Source organism: Rattus norvegicus, chromosome 13 (assembly GCF_036323735.1).
Source record: "Rattus norvegicus strain BN/NHsdMcwi chromosome 13, GRCr8, whole genome shotgun sequence".
NCBI lineage: Eukaryota > Metazoa > Chordata > Mammalia > Rodentia > Muridae > Rattus > Rattus norvegicus.
Window position 1 is genome coordinate 48,846,295 of NC_086031.1, and position 16,964 is coordinate 48,863,258.

The 16,964-nt window shown below is 44.5% G+C and overlaps 1 protein-coding gene across 10 annotated transcripts in view; it reads right to left on the reverse strand.

Annotated features, from left to right (window-relative positions):
- The window catches only part of Ppp1r12b (protein phosphatase 1, regulatory subunit 12B), a 197,678-nt gene that overhangs the window by 95,039 nt on the left and 85,675 nt on the right, over positions 1-16,964 (reverse strand).

Here is a 16,964-nt window from a genome sequence, read left to right on the forward strand (position 1 = left end):
TGTAGACAGTGAGCAGACACAACAGTACCCTCATGGCCTACAAACCTGGCTTCTCACAGAGAAACGCTGCGGACACCTTATTCTAGTCTCCTCGTTCTACAGCACACCGCTATGGTTCAGGGACTCTCTCTGCTGTACTGCCAACATGCCTATAGTTTGTGACCTGCCTCCAGTCAGCAGAGTGTAATCTCGAGTTCTCCCCATGCTGAGCTGCTGCTCAAGAAAAACCACATCAGTGTTCAGAGCCAAAGCCTCTTTCACAAAGGACAGTGCTTTACTATGTAGGTCACTTTACAATCAGTTCACTGGTCACAGCAGGTGTTACTGATGCCAAGAATGACAGATTCATGTGCCAACAAGGCCAGTGCTGCTCTACTGCATGCCTACAGGTTATGCCATCCATGGAGACCTGAGCAACCGTCTCCAGCATTTATCACCTAATGCAAAATAGAGTAGGGCGCCATCCCTGTCCTGCTGTTTAAAATAAGAAAGCCAACACACACACACACACACACACACACACACACACACACACACACACACACGGAGAATAACTCAAATCTTAATATGAAGGATGATAAATGATGGGAATATCTACATGATAAAAAAAATCACACACAAGATAAGCTAAAAGTATGTCACATATACAACAGAAAATGCCTGAACTTAAAAGACATACAACAGGGCTGGAGAGATGGCTCAGCGGTTAAGAGCACCCGACTACTCTTCCAGAGGTCCTGAGTTCAATTCCCAGCAACCACATGGTGGCTCACAACCATCTGTAAAGAGATCCGATGCCCTCTTCTGGTGTATCTGAAGACAGCTACAGTGTACTTATATATAATAAATGAATAAATCTTAAAAAAAAAAAAAGACATACAACAAAACAATGACATCAAATCAGCAAAATGTATTTTCACAAAAGTTAAAGAAACAGGAAACCAGAAAAGCCTATAAACAGAAGAGAAAATGTTTCACTAGCCCCAAGGAAAATGGTGTTAGAACCAAGAAGAAGCTACTTTTATCTTTCTTTGTAAGCAAAAAAAGAAACAATGTTTCAAATGTAACCCAGTTGTAAACAAGAGAAAAATATGCACTCACACATTAGACTCAGATTTTCCATTGGAAAGATCCAGGAGAAACGCACATATTTATACATGGAAACATGAACAAGAGCACACACAGCAGTGATGTCATTAGTACCGTGTGTGTGTGTGTGTGTGTGTGTGTGTGTGAGAGAGAGAGAGAGAGAGAGAGAGAGACAGACAGACAGACAGACAGAGACAGAGATAGAGACAGAGAGAGAGAAAGCCCATCTGTTAGCCGAGAAAACATTCCATCCACCCAATGCTAACCACCCCTCTGAAGTCCTAAGAACGTGGGCATTTATTTTTCTTTGTCATTACAGCATTAGCAGACAGCATCCTGCCTACTCTATCGGGTACTCCAAGTAATTAGTGAACTGAATTAAGGTTATGCACAAAAAATGGAATCTAGGTTATGACTCACAGTTATGTGTCTTATTATGTATAAACTTCTATTCATTTGGTAACTTACTATTTCTTAGTTTAGCTGGCAGTGCATTGGTTCATTCATTCTGGTTGTTTTCTTATCTTTCCTTCTGTTTTATCTACCCTGGATACTATATAAAATGAAGAACACTTGATCTTATAGGAAGATGTACACAGTGATAAATCAGTTTTTAAGACCAAAAAATGCCCAAAGATTCGTCTGGAGAGAAAAACCTTATATATTCTTTGAGGGCTAAGGAATGAAGCACCGCAGGAGAGTTAAGGAGTTAAGAGGCTTCCTGGGGAAAGCGGGGCACACTTCTTGGGGCACAGTCTCAGGTCCTGGTGAGGATAGCAGAGCACACAGCCTTGGGGAGAAGGGAAGGGAGGGATTACAAAAGCCACAGGTTCAATGGCAGGGCCTGAGTTAAAAGAGCACTACAGACGAAGAAGAACAGAAAATGGGAGTAGTTTAGGTTTTAGATGTACGGGGATCAAACTCAGGGCCTTGTACATGCCAAGCAGATACTCTACCATTAGGCTGCATTCCCAGATAGAAACCAGAGAATCCTTAAGGAGAAAGGGAGGGTTTGCTCCCAGGGGAATGTGAGTGGAGAAGGAAAGGGCTTCTGGCAAGTGTTTGCATTGACTCTGCCATGGTTTGTATATGCTTGGCTCAGGGAGTGGCACTATTTGGAGGTGTGGCCTTGTGTCACTGAGGGCATGGGCTTAAAGACCCTCATCCTAGCTGCCTGGAAGTGAGTATTCTGCTAGCAGTCTTCAGATGAAGATGTAAAACTCTCAGCTCCTCCTGCACCATGCCTGTCTGGATGCTGCCATGCATCCTGCCTTGATGATAATGGACTGAACCTCTGAACATGTAAGAAGCCCCAATTAAATGATGTCCTTTATAAGAGTTGCCTTGGTCTTGGTGTCTGTTCACAGCAGTAAACCCCTAACTAAGACAGGCTCTCCATCAGCAAACTCTTCTATTTGGATGCCTGAATTTCTCAATTTGGTAGCACATATGTAGCATAGCATTTTTTTTTTTAATATATAAAAGACTTTCTCTGTTTTAAAGTCCAGAAGGTAGAATGGTTTAGTCTAGTTTGTCTCTAGGCTTTTTCTTAAGGGGACTTGAAAACCCTAACAGAAAAATCCATAACAATACTTTAAAGAGATGTAGAAATAAGGGTGATGGGCTAAGGGGAAGGAGAAATAATAGCCATCCGTATTTACTTCTGTATGTCTAGAGAGTAAGCCAAGCACTTCGCTTAGCCACTATGCATCATGAAGAGCACCAAGACATCCAGGACAGAGCACTGACAGAGGAAAGTGCTAGAGTGGATCTGTTAAAGAGCAAAGAACTCTGGGAAGGGGAGGGAGACGCTCACTCATTACAAGAGAGACTTGAGAACAACAAAGGGCATCCACGAGAGAACAGTACCTGAGGGGCCATTTTTAAAAAAAATCAGTAGTGAGTTTTATAAAGTGCTACTGAGAGTTCATGGTAAAGGATGAAGAGACCCTGGAATCCAATCATTAAGAAGGACGTGGATCTCCCCTGGCAATGGGCAAAGAGACACTGTATTGGTCAGGGCAGAGCAGAGGGCATACCTGCCCTCCACCCCACAGCAAAGGTGGGCTATATACACACAAAGCCTTGCTACTACCATGCAGTATATTGAGGGAGGAGGAAGACCGACAGAATTATGGATGACCATATCACCCACAGACCTGTCCTCTAGTGCCTAGTGGATTGAGGATGTCACCCAGGGGCCTGCCAGCCATATAGCCAGTCTGCAGCAGGAGCCACCACAATGTGTAAGCATGTAGTGGACAGATGGGAGAGAAAGAGAAGTGGGGCAGCTTGAGCTAATATTATGAAGAGAGATGGAACTGAAGACTCCTTGAGGGTGGAGAGGAGGAGCCTGCTGATGGCCATGTTGCCACAGTGAGGTCCCAGTCTGAGCTGCCTGCTGATGGCCATGTTAGTATCTGTGGCTATTCAGCAGCAGGTGTTGGGGTTGATGACTATGGCTCGTATTACAACTAGAGAATAGGAGCACCCACTGGGGACCACATGGATGTCCAGGGGGTATGCAGAACTGTTCCCATCCCTCACTGGCTCCAGAGCTCTGGAGAGCAGGCCCCACCTCTCACTGACAGTAGCAGTTGGGGGAGCTGGCTCTGTACCTCACTCAGGCTACACAGTGGAGCTGGCACTGGTGGCAGAGGTGTGAATGTGGTGGCAGCCTTGAGGGTGTGAATGTGGGAGAGCTAGCTTAGCTACACACTCAAGAGAGTAGGCCCTGCATCTGGTGTGGACAGAACAGCAGAGCTATGGGTGGTAGGGCACAGGTGAGCCAACCCTGGGGGCGAGAGTGTAGAGAGCTGCCTTGAGGTGTGGCATGCGTGCACGGATGATGCCCTGACCCCTTATCACCTGCAGCTGTCAGAAGAGCAGGCCCCAGGGTCATGAGAGTGGGTGAGCTGGCCCTCTCCATCACTGGCTGCAGCACTTGGGAGAGCGGGCCTTGCACCTTGCCTGACCAGCATAGTAGGGCTGGCCCTGGTCAAGAAGGCATGGGTAAGCCATTCCCAGGACCAGAACACAGGAGACCTAGCCCTGCCTTGATGAATGTGGAGGTGATGCCCCAGCTTTTGCCCCTCACCATTTGTGGAAGTCAGGAGAACTGGCCCTGGGGTCAGGAGGTGTGTGTGTGTGTGTGTGTGTGTGTGTGTGTGTGTGTGTACTGGCCTATCTCTTGTTGGCTGTGGCACCTGGGAGAGCAGGTGCTATACTTTGCCTAGGCAGCACAGCAGTTCTGGCCCTGGTAGAGGGGCCACAGGTAAACCAACTCTGAAGGCAAGAGAAATGGAGAGCTGGCCGTGTCACTTGTCTAGTTGGGAGAGCTCATCTGTGGTAAAGTGACATGGGTGCAAGGGGGTTCCTGCCCTCATCCCTCGTTCCCTGCAGTGTAGTTAGCAGAGCTGTCCCTGAGGCCATGATAGCAGGAGAGCTAGCCTTGGACCCTCAGTGGCTGCAGCACTTGGCAGAGCAGGTGCCTGGGCAATACACTGGAGTTGGCTCTGATCATGCCAAGAGTGAGCCAGCCCCAAGGGTTGAGAGCACTAGAGGTGGCCCCACCCCCTAGAGGATGCAGCACTTGGGAAACTGGGCACCCTGACTGCAAGCACAGTGGAGCTGGCTCTTGATGCATGGGGTCAGTAATGAGTTTGTTCCATTATATAGTAATTCTGGCCAACTTTACAGATGTCAGGGTGAGCCAGCCACAAGGGTTTGAGAGCACAAGAGCTGACCCTGCTTCCTGTCGATGGCAGTATTGGGTGGCCTAGGTGGAGGAGTGCTAGAGAGCTTGCCCTGGTGGTATGGATGAGGGAGAACCATCAGGCTGACTAGCTCAGCTACCACTCAGGCTGGGGCCAGGGCTTTAAATTGGCCCACCTGAAAATCACCATCATCTGAGGGAGAAGTGAACGTCCTGCTGATCCAGAACTACAGGCTCTCCATGACACAGGGCAACAATGGGATCCAATATTGATGGTGTCAGAGAAGCCAGAAACCTCAATCCATTTGCAAGTAGATGTGAGGACAGAGGGATATACTATGGGGCGCATTGTGGCACACTCTAGCTTCCACAATGAGATATTTTTCAATGCTTTGCTCGTGTGTGTGTGTGTGTGTGTGTGTGTGTGTGTGTGTGCGTGTTCTCTCGGGGGGGAGTTGCAAGAGTAAGGAGCAGATATGAGGGGATGGGGAGATGAGTGGAACTGGGGTAGATGAGATAAACTCACAAAGAATCAATAAAAAGTTTTTAAAAAAAGAAGAGGAAGAAGAGGAGGAAGAGGAGGAATACAAGGAAGAGGAAGAGGAGGAATACAAGGAAGAGGAGGAGGAATACAAAGAAGAGGAGGAGGAGGAGGAATACAAGGAAGAGGAGGAGGAGGAGGAATACAAGGAAGAGGAGGAGGAGGAATACAAGGAAGAGGAGGAGGAGGAGGAGGAATACAAGGAAGAGGAGGAGGAGGAATACAAGGAAGAGGAGGAGGAGGAGGAAGAAGAAGAGGAAGAGGACATGGCCTTTGCCAGAGCAATGTCACTGGGTTGGCAGGTAGAGAAGAATTTCTGTTTTAGTAGGCTGAAGAGTGAGTAAGAGCTAGAAAGTAAGAGTGAAATCAGAGGGCCTTTCCAAGAGCAGCACGCAGCTAAGCAGGGTGAAGCTGTTAACATCAGAGCAGTGTGGGCCAGAGCTGAGTCCTAAGATAGGAAGAACTGCGCCTGCCAAGGACAAACCATATCTGTCCAGGGCACATTTGTCAGAGAACGACTAAGCTTGTGGTTTACTTCCCATTATTTATGAATCGAGTGTACCAAGAGCTGAACAGCTGACTTCATATAATGATGATGGTTCCTGAAGGGCACTCGAAGGGTCACTACGTTTTACTTCCATGCCAGTAATCAGTGGGCCATTTCCAGCACCAGTGTCAGGGGACCCCCAAAACACGCCCTCCATCCCATCCACCTCAGGTTAGAGGAGATAAATCAAAGAGATAATGGAAGAGTTACTTTAAGACCCTGAGGAAGAAAGATTGTTATTTAAAGAAGAACCAGGAACAGTCATCCAGGTAATTGCTTTCAGCTAAGCCCTATTTGTAAATACTTCTTGGACAGAAATTATCTTACCCAATGTTCCAGAACTCTGCCAAAGATAAAACTCTTACAGTGAGCATCATGACTCAATACTGTACTTTCCCTTCTGATTCTCAGAAGCCCTTCATTTCCCATAAGATTTGAAAGAAAATGAAAAGTATCCATTTGCTGTGTTTTCCAAAATGACTGCTCCCTAATACTCATTTCTGTGTAGCGCTATGGTCCCTTTAAAGACATTAGGAGAGCCAATCATCATGCTCATATTGGTAAGCTCTTGATGTGGAATGGTCCATCTCAGGCTAACCTTTTAGATACCTTTGTGTGGTCTTGCTGCGGCCAAAGAATGGCAGTAGAATCCTGAAGACGAGGTTTTAAATTCCTGCTTTTTTCTTCACCAATTCTGACTACTTAAAAGTTCGTTAACCTATCTGAGCCTCAACATGTACTATGGGGAAAAGCAGATGGGGCATATAATAAACTTTCAAAACCATTAATTACGGGCTGGAGAGATGGTTCAGCGGTTAAGAGCACCCGACTGCTCTTCCAGAGGTCATGAGTTCAATTCCCAGCAACCACATGGTGGCTCACAACCATCTGTAAGGAGATCCGGTGCCCTCTTCTGGTGTATCTGAAGACAGCTACAGTGTACTTATATATAATAAATGAATAAATCTTTAAAAAAAAACATATAATTTCTTTAAAAAAAAAACAAACCATTAATTACTTTAGCCTAAACCTTTCATATATATAAAAGCTGACTCAAATTCCACTTCCATGAAGCCTATTCTATTTATACTACCCTCCATCATTCACCTAGCTTTTTTCTGAAATCCTAATATAGCTGGCCAAATACAATGCTGAACTTAGGGAGAAAATGAGCATATACGAGATCCTCAAGGCTGAGAGTACAAGGTACGGCATGTCCATAATGAACGCAATGAACATAATGTTCATTATACAGTCACTGGTAACTCAGGATCCCATAGCTTTAGAATTTAATGCTACCTATATATTCCCTAACCCACACTACCTAGCCAGTTAGAAACTCAGACTAGAGAGGTTGCAAAGCTTGCCTGGGAGACATCGACTGTTTTATTGGAAGGTAAAGCATGCATCCTACTTGCAACCCAGGGAGCTTTTTATCCCGTCTGCTGCTGTCCTCTGAAGAAGTACCAGGAAATCCACAGGGCTTTTATGTGCTAGAAGCTATTTGCTTTCCTATATTAAGACATTTAAAATGGAATACGGGAGATGTGCTCCTCGGAAAATTGATTCAAACACAAACTAGAGTCTTTGATGCCATCCATCTGAGTACTTTAACTGACATTTCTCTGCTGCCACCTGAAGGGCATAGAAGATTCTTACAACTGACCTAACTGATGATATGAAGAAAATCCAGTAAAAAGCCACCTGACAAGTTCATAGTACAGGGACAAAAAGGAACAGATTACCATTTAATTGGTCAAATCTGTGAAGAGAATTCTGGGTTCAGCCTGGAGCTGGAGAGCGAAAGTAGTCAGCAGTGGTATTTAAAACGGAGGAGCTCTCGCTGACAGACTTTCTGAACACAGCACTGTTAGCACAGGCACAATGACCAACAATATAAAAATGGGACCTTGTGAAACTGAAAAGCTTCATCCTACCTCAGACACATTTGCTCAACTATGAACATAGAGCCAGAAACTGGAAAGACCCTAGATGTCCCTTAAGAGAAGAATGAGTTTGCAGGCAAATGAATGGAACTAGGAAAAAAATCACTGAGGGAGGTATCCAGACTCAGATAGAGACAGTGTGTGTTTGTATCTATGTGGAGAACAGCTGTGAACGTCAGTGATAAACCAAGTTACATTTCACAGGCCACAGATATGGGTAGAGTAAGGGACTAGATTAGTTGTTCTCAACCTTCCTGGGGCTGAGACCCTTCCTCATGTTGTGGTGACCTCCAATCAGAAAATTACTATCACTGCTACATCATAACTGTAGTTTTGCTACTTTTACGCATCATATTGTAAATATGTGTATTTTCTGATGGTCTTAGGCAACCCTATGAAAGGGTTGTTTGAACCCCAGTAGGTTGTGGCCCTCAGGTTGGGAACCAGTGGACTAGCGGGAGCAGATTGACTTTATTAGGAAAGGGAAATAGATCTGGGGTGGGGCTGAATGGGAAGGGAGAGGGAGCCATGAGAAGGATTCCAGGAGAGAATCCTTCTGATGTTAAGGGGTACTTGAGGGGAAGTTTGAAAACCTCATACAGTAGAAACTTCCTAAAATATATACATATATGAAGGTGATCTAAATGAAATCATCAAATAATGAGGAGTAAGAGTCCCAACTGGACATCGCTTATCAAACAAAATTTCAGGTGCTGGGATTGGGTTACACATAATTGAGTTGTTGGCCAAAGGGGCCCCACAGGAATCTCCAAGCAACTCAGGCTGTTGCCAAGACAGGTTGCTCTCTAGAAACAGACAGCAAGTCCTCGCTGCTGACAACACCCACACAACTCAATGGAGAAGAAATGCCAAGCTGGTGCCCACGCAGTCTTCATCCTACCTTCCAGTGTCTTTAGTACAGAAACATTCTGTACACTCTCGCAAACAAACAGAAAAACAAACACGTAAACACCAAGTCAGCCACAAACGATTTATCTACAGTGGTGTACTGCCTGCAAAGTATTCTAGAAAAATGCTGGCACAAAGCTTGTGGGAGTAACCAACCAATAACTGATTTAACTTAAGGCCCATTCTACAAGATGGAATCCATCCTGACACTGCCTGGGTGAAAGAACCTGTGACTAGATAGTGCAGAGGCGAAAGGTAAAAACAAATAATAATGGTCTTAAGAAAAAGGAAAAAATGTGGTGATGAAATGATCCCTAATGAGCTGCTATACTCTTAGATTAGGGCCTTGTTTTAGCCATCATCAGAGAAGTTTCTCTGCAACAGATGGGAACAAATACAGAGACCCACAGCCAGACGTTATCTCGAGAATGAGACCTTAGAACGCTCATCCCTAAATGGATCAAATCTCGGTCAGATCCCTCTCCTTAGAGCTCAGGGAATCCTGGAGAAGAGGGGGCAGAAAGAGTCTATGCCTTAGAGAATTCATATTCTCTAAGAATGGGAAGAAACACCAGTTCTAAGCCAGCTATTCTTAAATATCTGCATCTTATTCTTACTACCTGCAATTTCTCCTTCTCTAGCTACACTATTAAAACAACCAAGTTAACTTCCCAAAGAACCACAAGGAAAAGGAGACCATAAGGACAAGCATGATGGGGCAGATGTTGGGGTGGGCCAACTCAAAGCTGGGGATCTGGGCCAGGGTGGCGCGGACTTGGCCAGCTCTCCTGCAGTAGGCAAAGGACAGGACCAGCTCTCCCCTGCTCATCCAGGGCAGCTCTCTTATCAATCACACCACCAGGGACAACAAGGGGCAGGGACAGCTCTCTGTGCAGGCGTGGGGCAACATAACAGGACGGACAGACACATCCACTCAGCCTTTGGGGATAACACGGTAACATGGGCCACAGACATCCACATAGACCCCTGCTGCTACAGGGCCAGGGATCCAGACATAGCCCTTGGTAGCAGCATGGGCAGGGCCTCACCATGGCCTCAGGTGGCAATACAAGCTCCTCACATCAGACTGTTCCTCACCACCTGCTGTCACCAGTTCCACTTCTCTTCATAGTACACAAACTGTTCTGCTTCTCTTTCCCATCTCTCTACTACATACTTGCTTAGCACAGTGGTGTACTCCACACCGCATGGTGGCAAGCAATGGCCCCTGGGTGTCTTCTGCCCTGCCCAGGACTCATGGCAATAGGTGGGGGCCTACTAGTCTGCCTTTTTAAAAAGACAGGGTTGGTCCCTAGCTCCGAAAAAAAGAACCAAAAAAACCCAGGACCTTGCGCTTGCTAGGCAAGCGCTCTACCACTGAGCTAAATCCCCAACCCCAAGACAGGGTCTTAATATATTGCTCAAGCTGGCCTTGACTCATAATATTATTGTCTTCCAGTTTCCCATGTGCTAAGGTTATAGATGTACCCCTTCACACTCAGCAGGAATGTGCCTGCTTTGAAATGGTGATAAATAATACATTGCTACCCAAGGAACTACAGAACAGTAGGATGCTGGACAGGACCGGAAAGTATCTGCTATATGATTTGGGGTAAAGCAGGTTTCCTTTGTTCTTTGTATGTTAATGAGAGCTCAGAATATCTTCTTTGTAAGTTTGTTGTAAGGATTAGAAATAATTGATGGAAAACGAGCATTTCAAACAAACTGTAATTTACTTGACAGTATTCATGTTGTTATTTTAAAAATGTCTTTCTGTGCCTGGCTTCTCTAGACCTGATAGATTTGGAAATAAGATCTACCCAAAAGTCTAAATGGTGCACTATTATAGATTTCAGATTGTTTATTTCATTTTATTTTTAAACCCTGTATGCTGTAGGGATCCTGTGTCTCGGGCTTTGAGACTATGTTTTTAATGTGGGTTCACTTACCTATGTCTAACCTCCTTGTCTCTCAGTTACAGAGATTCCAAAACCAACACAGTAAGATGAATGTCACTGTAATAAAGCTAATCTTTGGGTTTTCTAGTGCATATAAACAAAATGCTTAATATTTTTAAGGTCAATTGTGCTGTGGCGGTGCCTAAAAACACAATGTATTCAACTTTAATTTTAAGACTTTATTGTGCTGACAAGATGGCTTAGTACATACAAAGACACTTGCCACTAAGCCTGGTGACACTGATCCATCCTCTCTGTCTGCCTCCTTCCTTTCCCTCTCCCTCTCCCTCTCCCTCTCCCTCTCCCTCTCCCTCTCCCTCTCCCTCTCCCTCCCTCCCTCCCTCCCTCCCTCTCTCTCTCTCTCTCTCTCTCTCTCTCTCTCTCTCTCTCTCTCTCTCTTTCTCTTTCTTTCTTCTGGCCGTCCTGAAACTCACTCTGTAGACCAGGCTGGCCTTGAATTTAGAGATCTACCTGCTTCTGCTTTCTGAGTGCTGGGATTAAAGGTACATGTCACCACTGCCTGGTCTTCCTCCTTTCTCTCACTTATTAATTTTGGTCTTTAAGATGGGTTTGAGACAGGCCCAGGCTGGCCTCAAGGTTGTGCTAATCCTGCCTCAGCCTTCTCAGTGCTCTGCTGTACCCTTCCTTTCACGGAAAATTTCTGAGTAGCCTTGGATACTTCTGATGCTATTTTATTTTCCATGTACAATTTGCCTACTATCATGTACACTTTGCTCTCTTTTTGTTCAATATTCGCACAAGGAAATAAAGATGTCAATAAAGAAAAAGTAGGTTTAACTTTGCTACATTTTAGAGCAAAACTGAGGAGAAATTGGGAGACTCTATAAAATCTCTTCTTTAATTGGCAACTTTCACAGCTTAGAGATAGTTTTAAGTGTTTTTAAAAATGATGGCTTAATTATTTGTTTTAAAATTTCTAACATTCTGGGGCTGGGGATTTAGCTCAGTGGTAGAGCGCTTACCTAGGAAGCGCAAGGCCCTGGGTTCGGTCCCCAGCTCCGAAAAAAAGAACCAAAAAAAAAAAAAAAAAAATTTCTAACATTCCAAAGATGGTAACATACCAGCCTACGGACAGTTTCATATCATCTGGAATAACTATAAGTTAAAGAGACACCAGGCGCTCAAGAAGGTTGGTTTGAGGGAAGATGACTCAGTCAGTATCTCTCACACCTTGAGAAGCAAGCAGAGCTGATATAATGTGGGTTATTCCGAGGGACAAGCAATTTTATCCTCTTGTGGAAACAAACTATTTATAGCCATTTATAGCCATTTCTTGGATGGATGGGAGGAAGGACATCTGAAGAAAGTAATATAAAATTCAGGGCTGGTTAGAGGGAAGGAAAAAGTAGCAGGGAGAGAAAGAGAAGAAAAGGCAGGTAAAGACAGTCACTTCAGACTTAACATCAGCCCCGGGCTTATTTATATTCTGTTGCGCAGGAAGGCTTGGAGCTTTGGAAAATGAACTTGACCACTACATGATTGTGACAGCTGCTACTCGGCTTGGCATCCCTGCAGAGCTGCCTGCCAACTGCTGGCCACTTGCCATTTCTGTCCTGCGGTCTACAGGTCAAATCATCTGGCCCTTCAGAGCCACACAAGCAGGCTGTTTTCTACAGTGCCCAGGTCAACCCAAAACTGGAGGGCTGTGACTACTGATAAATTCTGGGTTGCACAGCAAGACATGCTGGCCCTGGATTCAAACTTTTATTCTGAATGGGTATTATTTTAATTCAAAAGTTATAATATTTCAATATAGAGTAAAAGGGGGTCTAGCCAATGGTAAGTGAAGACTTTACACAGTCTTATGACTTCAACACCCCCTTTCATTAAAGTAAGGAACCTGTCTCCTGCTCCTTTCCATCATGGAAAGAAAAAAACAGCTGGACATACTACAGCTCTTTCAGGGAGGAGGGCGTTAGTAAATCACGTTGGAGAGATGGCTCAGCGGTTAAGAGCACTGACTGCTCTTCCAGAGGTCCTGAGTTCAATTCCCAGCAACCACATGGTGGCTCACAACCATCTGTAATGTGATCTGATGCCCTCTTCTGGTATGTCAGAGAACAGTGACAGAAATGACATATATAAACAGTGACAGTGCTCACATATATAAAAATAAATGAGTCTTAAAATAAAAATACATACTCACATACAGACATACAAACACACACAAACATACCCACACACACACATACTCACACAGAGACATACAAACACACATACACAGACATACACATGCAGACACATATACACATAAACATACACACAAGCACACATACACTGTACATATACAGACATACATACATACATTCACATTTACACACATATAGACACAGAGAGACAGACAGATACACACACACAGATACATGCGCACACACACACACACACACACACACACACACACACACACTCTTTCTAGAATTCTGAAAACCTACACTTGCTATGGCAATTCTCATTGGATGGACATGGCCTCCTCCACAGACTAATATCACAAGGGGAACTAGTTCCTTAAGCAAATTTCTTTTCAATTATTTCCCCCTTCCATTCCATCATAACAATAACACTTTTTCACAGAAGGTGGGCAGGCTTTCCCAGAAACCATCCCCCACACTTGCACCCGGGTTTGTACATTTAATAATGTATCAGTGGTCAACTGAGCCCAGATGCAGTGCCAGAAGGATAAAGTTAACACTGATTATTGGCCAGTTCTACACATACTCACCACGCCTTCCCAGAAACAAAACCTCTGAGGAGGGACAACTGTGAAATGGGGTGCTTAGTCCCACACCCCAGTCTAAGTGACTCAATTACAAGGCAAAAGGGGATTATTTCTGAGAGGTGGCTTTCTTCTGCTTAAGTTTTGCAGTGGCCTGCTTCAAATCCCCACTTATCCCAATGCTACTAATTGTTTCAAATTGGACCTGTGAATGAAGGCTTCAAGGGCCCACTGTGGTTTCCCAGCAAGAGTCAAAACACTTCTACAATGAGCTGATTACAGAGAAAGCTGAAGCTTCAAAGGAGAAGAATTATCACTCAGCATGCTCTTTCAGAAGAAAAATGTAGCTGTTTCAAAACATCTGATTTTTTTTCCTTTTAGTTTATGCTCATCTAGAGGGAGAAACTAAATGGCTTTAATTCTGTAAAGGCTTAAATGATATGTTTTATGTGATCAAGTCATTCCCCTGCTGAAAATTCTACTACGGTATTTCACAGCTCTGAGAACAGAAGATCAAGTTTCTTAACATAACCCAGACAAAAACTGGCTTGATTTGGTTCCTTCCTACCTCTGGAGCTCCACAATTTTCAAAGACTAGAGGAATGTTAATTTGGGGGTTTCTGCAAGGCAAGAACTACCTCACTGGGTACAGCACAGGCTACTCATTCCCAAGCCCCACCTTCAACCACTGCTCTTCCCAGATGACCAGAGAAGGCTTCTGAGTGAGCCTGTTTAACTTAGCTTAATCCATCCTTCTCCAGTGATTTGCCTTCACCTCACTCCCTTCAGCTAACCGTTCTCACAGCAGACACTTTCTGAAGTGCTACTGCGGCCTTGTTTTCCACAGCCTCAAGGACAGGAAGCTTGTTTTTGTTTCCTCTAAAATCTCAGCTCCTGCTGCTATTGATTAATTGCCAGTTGCCTCTAGTCATCTCCTGGCACCAACACAGTGTGATTCAGATTCCCCTCCTCCACATCACACAGAAATGTATACATTTCCTTTTGTGGTGTGCGTGCATGCGCGTGTGTGCACACATGAGTGCAGTAGCCTTGGAATACCAAACTGAGCATCAGAGCCCCTGGAGCCAGCCTTATAGGAAGTGAGCGGATGGATGTGGGTGCTGGGAACCAAATTTAGGTTCTTTTCAAGAATAGAAAGTGCTCTTCACAGCAAAGCCATCTCTTCAGTCCCAATTTATATATTTCTTTTTCACAGAGCTTTAAAATTACACTGTAGTATTTGATCTACCTTGTTGGCTTCTCAAAATAGATTTTCAATACTAAAGATCAGGAAACAGGTTTTCCCCCTTTGATTTCGATCTTTGTCTGACAGGTGGCAGGCAGAGTCCTTCAGTAAATGGCTGTTGGATGTTCCACGTATGCGAGTCTCCATTTAACAAGAGTACTCATAACACTATATGCTTGTGCCAGGGTCCCACGCTTTCAGGAATAAAGACCTAGCTTCTATGTTAAATTCTTGACTTGGGATTCCAAATTCTGTGTGTGGTAAATTTTTTTTTCCAGTTACATTTCTGTCCCTGCTCAGATTCTCTTCCTTTCCCTTTTTTTGAGGCACGGGATTTACAATGTACACTTCTCCTGAGCTGGACAGCCACTCCAGAATTCTAACTTGCTATCAGTTCTTGTATAGGTCTCAGCTAAGTGTGTCCTCACCAGTGACAGTAAGATCTGAGCCTCCGTATCCATGGTGCTACATATAAGTATAACAATAATTGTGGCCACCAGTCCTGACAAACTGGGCTCATGCCCCAGGACCCACACGGGGAAGGAGAGAGCTGACTTCAGCAGGTTGTCCTCCGACCTCCGCACACGTGCACGGCATCCACCGGCCCCCTTCCTCCAAAGCATGAAGTGTGATAAGTACATTTTACCACACTCACTTTCCTTCCTCTCCTCTCATTACCCCAGTGCAAGCCCAACTGATGCCTCATGCGCCTCTCTTCCGTTGCGGTCTCTTCAGTAGTCACCTCACACCCGTTATTACCCTTTCATTCCTGTCTAATAACCTCAGACAGAGTTTAAGTCAGAACTTAAAAAACATTCGTGATGCCTTATGCTTAAAATTGTCTGGTGGCATATAGCCCACAAAATGCACTAGTAGTGTATACATGTGAAATATATCCACATAAAAATGTACACACAAATGTTTATAGTAATATTATTCATAACAGCCAGCAGGCAGAAATAACGTGAATGCCATCCATCTATGAATAAACAATATCAGATGGTAGACTATAAAAAGGACCAAGTCCTGATACCCGCCTCAACATGGATGCTCTTTGAAAATATACCAGAAAGAGGCCAGTCATCCCCTCGTCTGGTTTCCACTTTACATGATAGGTTGGAAGTAAGAACAGAAAGTACAGCAGCAGCTGCTTAGGTTGCAGGGAAGTGGGTATAAGACATGCGAGAAATAGGAAATGGATTTCTATTACAGGTGATGAACGTTCAAAATTCACTGTGCCCATAGTTATACCGACTGGTCCATATTCTAAACCCTATGTCTTGAGATGGAGAGATGGCTCAGTGGTTAAGAGTAGTTGTTACTCTTACTGCCGGCCTAGGTTCAGTTCTCAGCACTCACAGGTTAGCTCAGAACTATGTAACTCTGGTTCTAGGGATCTAATGCCCTTCTTGTAACCTCCACAGGCACCAAGCACACACATGATCCACATACATGTATACACGCGTGCAAAACACTCACACACAAAAAATAAAAAAATCTAAAAATAAAATAGAACAATGTCTTGCCACTTTAAATACGGTATATGAGTTATGTCTCTATGAAGCTGTTGGAATATTTCTACCAGACCGTCATGGCTCATAGCACACAAACCCCAAATCCTCTGTACTGGCTTAGAGATGCTGGCGTGATATTGTTACCTCCTACCTCCTCCCCAAGCCTCATCTTAAACCACTCTTCCCTCAGGTTTCATTTTAAAAAAAAGGGCCTTACACTTTCTTCAAACAACCTTATTCTACTTAACACTTACTGTCTTTTCAGCTGCCATGACTTTGCTGAGAAAGTTCATCTCCTAGGGCTGAGAGAGGGCTCAGAGGTTAGGAGCCCTTGTTGCTCTTGCAGAGGATCCAGGTTCAGCTCCCAGTACTTACAACCATGGTGGTTCACAACAATCCACAACTCCACTTCTAGGTAGCCAACACCCTCTTCTGACTTCCTGGGCATCAGGCACAGGTGGTGCACATATACATGCAGGCAAAACACTCGTATACATAAAATAAAATAAACCTTTTTAAAGAGTTCTATTGTGTACTTATGGCAATCCCCCTGCCTCAGCCTCCTGAGGGCTAGGATTTCATATAATACCATAGCTTACTTCCTACACAAAATTACTTTTAAAGATTGCATAGGAGGCTGGGGATTTAGCTCAGTGGTAGAGTGCTTACCTAGGAAGCGCAAGGCCCAGGGTTCGGTCCCCAGCTCCGAAAAAAAGAACCAAAAAAAAAAAAAAAAAAAGATTGCATAGGATAACCTCCATGTTC